At 42.2% G+C, this 6,819-nt stretch overlaps 1 non-coding gene across 1 annotated transcript; it reads left to right on the top strand.

The window, feature by feature from the left end:
* Nucleotides 1–6,483: 6,483 nt before the first annotated feature.
* On the top strand, nucleotides 6,484–6,590 carry LOC141710372 (small nucleolar RNA R71). Its single transcript, XR_012570897.1, has one exon. It is a non-coding gene; the product is annotated as a small nucleolar RNA R71 (small nucleolar RNA).
* The last annotated feature ends 229 nt before the right edge of the window (nucleotides 6,591–6,819 follow it).

Raw genomic sequence — 6,819 nt, 5'->3', positions numbered from 1 at the left:
AAATATTCACTGTGCTCAGTGAAGGTAATAACAAGGAATCAAGCATACCTAATCAGAATCAGGGTCATCACCCTCAAGGGGTGGAGTGTCAGGAGTTTCTGGAGGTGGATACACCGAATCCTCACCGAATACTGGCCACTGGATGTCAACTCCTGTGACTCTGAATGCAGTCCCCAACGCCTGGGCGAGGTCATGTGCAAACCTGCTATGGATGTCATACATCACATCCATCGTCCTAGCTAAACGCCTCTACTACGTTGTACTCAAACCAGCACTGCCCTGTGCTTCCTCCTACTGCTCCTGCTGCGATCCCGAAGGACTAGCCTCCTCTCCCAACTAAGCTCTCCAAGCTGCTCGACGAGCCTGCAAAGTCCCACCAGCATAAGTCTAATCTGCTGGCCTTCCACCTGGAAGATGGTTATAAGAATATCCAAGCCCCTTAGGATCGGGCTTCCCACCATACCACTACATCATATTCAATAATGTCGAACTATCAATCGGAGCACTACAAAGCTGCAGCTGCTCATGTGCGGGCCAACGAACGCCAACCGCCACACGCAACTTCGTTATAATGGACGCATAAGGTATCGAACCCGTAGTACTCCCTCGTAAGAACCTCAGAATACCTTGATGGATAACCATCCCAAGATCCACATTGTCTCCCTGCAGAATACCCCACAACAAACGCGCACGCTCCACAGCAATCTCATGCACGTGAGAAGATGGCATGATGTTAGCACAAATAAAAGAATTCCATGCACGTGCAAACCTATTCATGCATGAAGCAGGGAATGTGGCATACTCATTTGTGCCCTTCTTGAACTTCCAATGAGTCTCAGACACACATAGGGTAGCAACAATCAAATCCAAGTTAAACTCCTCTGGAGTCTTCTCGTTTCAGTTCTCCTGATCAGGCCTCCTCTCGGGTTGCTCAATCACCCTACGAATAGCCTCAGCACTGTACTCCACCGTCATCCCACTAACCACCGTGAAACCGTTCTTCTCCGCCTTAGCATTGGCGTAGAACTCACGCACCACACTCATGGGCACAGCAGCGGGTGTCTCGCAAAAAGCAACCCAACCCATCTCCAAAATCATCTCCAACAACTTACCATCTTTCCCCCGAAGGCCGAAAACCATGCTCATTGGCTATAGGCTTCAAAAGCATCCTCACATACTCTGCCTCAGCCTCAGGAATTGAAAGTCTAGGCCTCACACCACCCGCACTCGAAGAATCGGTGGTGTTATTGCTTACTTGAGTTCGCTGTCTTTTTGGTGCCATTGAGATTGAATAAGTTTGAGAAAATAGAATTTTGTAAGAGGGGTGTGTTTGAGAGTTTGAGAAGTGATGGAGAAGTTTGTGTATAAGTGTATGTATATATAAGAGATTGGGAATATAATTGGTTATGGAAAAGGAGTTGGAAATGATTATGGGAATAATGAGAATAAGGGGTTTAATTTGGAGAGGGAAATTTGGGATGTGGGTGAGTAAAATTCAGGTGGGAATTGATTTTGTATTAAAATTCCCGAATTTGCACTCATTCTGACTTATATATTTTTTTCAAACACAGGGACCCAGCGCGATTGTGCGCTACCATGGCGCGGGCGCGCCGTGATTCTGACATTTCAGCGCGGGCGCGTCGTGCTACTGTAGTTGGCCCTGAAATTTTTTATTTTTTCTGTTTTTTTATGTTTTTTCTTTTCATTCTACTTCCTCTACCTACTAATGTACAACAAACTTGGGTCACCTCCCAAGAAGCGCTTGGTTTTTGTCGTTAGCTTTACATCGATTCTCGAGATCAAGTAGACCATAAAATGACACTAACCACCTCATGATTTACCGTATCCCCATAGTAGTGCTTCAACATCTGACCATTTACTTTGAACGCCTGGCCTAGATCATTCCAAAAATCTCCACAGCTCCATGCGGAAATACAGTTTTGAATATGAAAGGCCCGGACCATCTTGACTTCAATTTTCCAGAAAAAAGATGGAGACGAGAGTTAAATAACAGAACTTGTTGTCCCGACACAATTAACTTGAGCACTAGACCCCTATCGTGCCACCTCTTGACTTTCTCCTTGTACATTTTGTTGTTTTTATACACCTGAAGCCGAAATTCGTCGAGTTCATTCAATTGAAGCATTCTTTTCATACCAGCGGCATCCAAATCAAAGTTCAACTTCTTTAAAGCCCAATACGCTTTATGCTCGAGCTCCACAAGGAAATGACACCCCTTACCATAAACCAACTGAAATGGTGACATTCCCAACGGAGTCTTGTATGCTGTATTATATGCCCAAACAGCTTCATCAAGCTTCAAAGACCAATCCTTCCTTGATGGACATATAACTTTCTCTAGAATACGCTTAATCTCTCTATTAGACACCTCAGCTTGACCATTAGTCTGAGGATGATAGGCTGTAGTAATGCGATGATTCACATTATACCTTTGCATCATGGAAGTGAACTTGTGATTATAAAAATGTGATCCCTCATCACTGATTATGACTCTTGGAGTCCCAAATTATATGAATATCTGCTTATAAAGAAAATTATGCACTACCTTCACATCATTTGTTGGTAAAGCCTTAACTTCAACCCATTTCGACACATAATCGACTACCAACAAGATATACTGATTATTGCAAGATGAGATAAATGACCCGATGAAGTCGATTCCCAAAACATCGAAGACTTCAACCTCGAGAAGCACATTAAGAGGCATTTCATCCCTCTTGGACATATTACCCACACGCTGCCATTGATCACACTTCAAAACAAAGTGATGCGCATCCTTAAATAAAGTAGGCCAGAAGAATCCCGCTTGAAGGACACGAACTGCTATCTTCTCTCCACCATAGTGGCCTTCATAAACAGTCGAATGATAGTCTCGCAAGATCCCCTATGTTTCACTATACAGAATACATCTCCTGATGATTTGGTCAGCTCCTTTCCTAAACAGATATGGTTCATCCCACATGTACCACTTTACCTCATGAAAAGACTTCTTCCTTTGAGAGTACGACAAGTCTGGAGGTATGATATTACTCACGAGGTAGTTTACAATGTCTGCAAACCACGGTTCTTCCTCTTGCACTCCAAACAGCTGCTCATCGGGAAAAGACTCATTTATCAATGTCTTATCCCGTGAAGTCGCACTTGGATCTTCCAAACGAGAGAGATGATCAGCGACTTGATTCTCAGTACCCTTTCTATCCTTGATCTCTAATTCAAATACCTAAAGCAAAAAAACCCATCTAATCAATCTAGGCTTTGAGTCCTTCTTCGAGACGAGATATCAAATTACAGCGTGATCAGTGAAAACTGTCACCTTCGTCCCAACAAAATAAGATCAAAACTTCTCAAAACCGTAGATAATGGCCAAAAGTTCTTTCTCAGTAGTAGTATAATTCAGTTGAGCACCATTTAGGGTCTTACTAGCATAGTAGACCACATGAATTATGTTGTTCTTTCTCTTCCCAAGAACTACTCTAACTGCATAGTCACTTGCATCGCACATCATCTCAAAAGGTTCATTCCAATCAGGTGCAGTTATGAAAGGTGTCGTGATCAAACTCTTCATCAAAAACTCAAAAGCAGTTAGGCACTCGTCATCAAACTTGAACTAGGACAACCTTTTCTAGAAGATTGCACAAAGGTTTAGAGATTTTTGAGAAGTCCTTGGTGAACCGCCTATGGAAACTCGCATGACCAAGAATGCTGCGAACTCCCTTAACAGAAATTGGTGGGGGAAGATTTTCAATGACCCCCGCCTTGGTTTTCTCCACCTCAAGACCGTTACTAGAGACCTTGTGACCAAGAATAATGCCCAGATTGGTCTCAACACACCTTTTAAGAATGTCGCCAAAATTCTGCAAGCACTCATCAAATGAATCTCTAAACACAGAGAAGTCGTCCATGAACACCTCCATATTTTGAACAATCATGTCAGAGAAGATAGCCATCATACATCTCTGAAATGTGGCTGGTGCTCCACACAAACCAAAAGAAACTCTTCTAAAGGAGAAAGTACCAAATGGACAAGTGAAATTAGTCTTTTCGTGATCTTCTGGAGTGATACAAATCTGATTATAGCCCGAAAAGCCATCCAGAAGATAATAGTACTCATGCCTAGCCAACCTGTCGAGCATCTAATGAATAAAAGGCAGAGGGAAGTGATCATTTCTCGTGGCCTTGTTCAGCTTCTTATAGTCCATGCAAACTCTCTACCCCGTGACTGTTCAAGTAGGAATGAGCTCATTCTTTTCATTAGCAACAACGGTGATACCTCCTTTATTCGGTACACACTGAACTGGACTAACCCAAGAAGTGTCCGAAATGGGATAGATGATCCCTGCATCTAGCCATTTGAGAATTTCCTTCTTCACAACTTATTTCATGATTGGATTAAGCCTTCTTTGTTGCTCAACAGCAGGCTTGCTACCTTCCTCTAGCAGAATTTTATGCATGCAATAAGAAGGGCTGATTCCCTTAATATCTGCTATCGTCTATCCAATTGCCGATTTGAACTCTCTCAGAATTCTTAAGAGTTTTTCCTCATCACTACCTGAAAGGTCAGATGCAATAATAATAGGCAAAGTAGATTCGTCATCTAAAAATGCATACCTTAAGTGTTCAGGCAATGGTTTAAGCTCAAGTATAGGAGCCTCCTCAATAGATGGCTTGAGGCGCTTTGGAGATTTGTTCAGCTCCTCCATTCTAAGAGATTCAAAAGGCATATCCATCTTCCTCTTCCAGAAAGAAGCATTCAGATATTGCAACTGCTCATCACCTTTATCATCTTCACTATCAGAATTCCCCAATAAGGCTTTTTCTAAAGCATCAGACCTTAGCAATTGATCAAGTTCTGAAGTAACCATAGATTCGACCAACTCCACCTTTAAGCACTCCTCACTTTCTGTAGGGAATTTCATGGCATTGAACACATTAAAAGTTACATCCTGATCCAGCACTCGCATGGTGAACTTACCCTTCTGCACATCTATAAAGGTTCGGCCAGTAGCCAAGAAAGGTCTTCCCAAGATTATGGGAATCTTCTTATCCTCCTCAAAATCAAGAATAACAAAATCAGCAGGAAAGATGAGTTTATCCACCTTGACCAAAACATCCTCAACAATACCTCGTGCATATATAATAGAACAATCATCCAACTGCAAGGTCATACAAGTAGGCTTTGGATCAGGTAAGTCCAACTTCTTAAAGATTGACAAAGGCATCAGATTGATACTAGCTCCCAAGTCACATAAGCATTTTCCAAATGACACTTTTCCAATAGTGCAAGGAATAGTGAAGCTTCCAGGATTTTTAAGCTTCGAAGGCAACTTCTGTTGCAGCACAACACTGTATTCCTCCGTGAGAGCAACTGTCTCTAAGTCATCAAGCTTCACTTTTCGAGAAAGTATACCTTTCATAAACTTCGCATAGCTAGGTATCTGTTCAAGAGCTTCAGCGAAAGGTATATTTATATGAAGTTTCTTGAACACCTTCAGAAACTTCTCAAACTGCTTATCCAGCTTTTTCTTCTGCAGCCTCTTAGGAAAGGGAGGTGGAGGATAGATCTTTTTCTCCCCTGTATTACCCTCAGGAGGAGTGTGTTCAACAGTAGTCTTCCTTAGTTCCACTTCCACTTCCTTCTACACTTCTTCTTCAGCCACAACTTCTTCATCTGGAACTTGAGAGTGTTCGGGATTTACAACCTTCCCAGACCTTAATATAATTTCCTTTACCTGCTCCTTATCTTCCCTCTTTCTTGGCACTTCAGTATCACTAGGGAGTGTACCAGGTTGACTATTTAGCAAGACATTGGCAATTTGCCTAATTTGATTTTCCAAGGTCTTGATAGAAACCACTTGGCTCTTACACATGAGCCTCAACTCCTCTAATTCAGATTTTTCATTAGACTGTTACAGCTGGAGTTGCTGCCTTGGTGCATATTGCGGTTGCTAAAAACCAGGGGGGTTGTACTGCTTTTCTGGATACCGCTGATAAGGCTATTGAACCGCATTCTGAGTGTTGCTCCAACTAAAGTTAGGATGATTGCGGTTGTTAGGATGATAGGTGGCTAGCAAAGGTTTCTGCGACATCTAAAAGTTGCTCACGAACTGAGCTGATTCACTAGAAATAGCACATTGCTCTGTCTCATGGGCACCAGCACAAAGCTCACATACACTAGTGATCTGATTAACTCCATAATTAGCCAAAGAATCCACCTTCATCGTCAAAGCCTTAAGCTGAGCAGCTATAGCAGTTGTTGTATCTAACTCCAGAATTCCTACTACCTTGCCCTAAGATAGTCTCTGAGTAGGATTCTGGTATTCATTTTCAGCCATCAGTTCAATCAATTCATAAGCTTCATCATAACTTTTAGCCCACAATGCTCCCCCTGATGTTGCATCAAGCATGGGTCTAGAAGTAGCACCCAATCCATTATAGAAATAGTTAATGATCATCCAGTCAGGCATCCCATGATGAGAACACTTCATAAGCATCTCCTTATAACGATCCCAAGCCTCACATAAAGATTCTCCAGATTGATGAGCAAATTGAGTAAGTGCGTTTCTGATCGCAGTAGTCTTCGCCATAGGAAAGAATTTAGTTAAGAACTTTTGAGCAAGATCCTCCCATTTGGTGATAGAACCTGGTGGTAGAGAATGTAACCAACACTTAGCTTTATCCCGTAGAGAGAATGGGAAAAGCCTCAACTTAATAGCATCTTCAGAAAATCCATTGAACTTGAAAGTGTCACAGGTCTCGATGAAATCTCTGATGTACATGTTGGGGTATTCTATCGGAGAA

Source organism: Apium graveolens, chromosome 2 (assembly GCF_009905375.1).
Source record: "Apium graveolens cultivar Ventura chromosome 2, ASM990537v1, whole genome shotgun sequence".
NCBI lineage: Eukaryota > Viridiplantae > Streptophyta > Magnoliopsida > Apiales > Apiaceae > Apium > Apium graveolens.
Note: the sequence above shows the minus strand (reverse complement) of the source record. Positions and strands in the feature narration are given on the sequence as shown.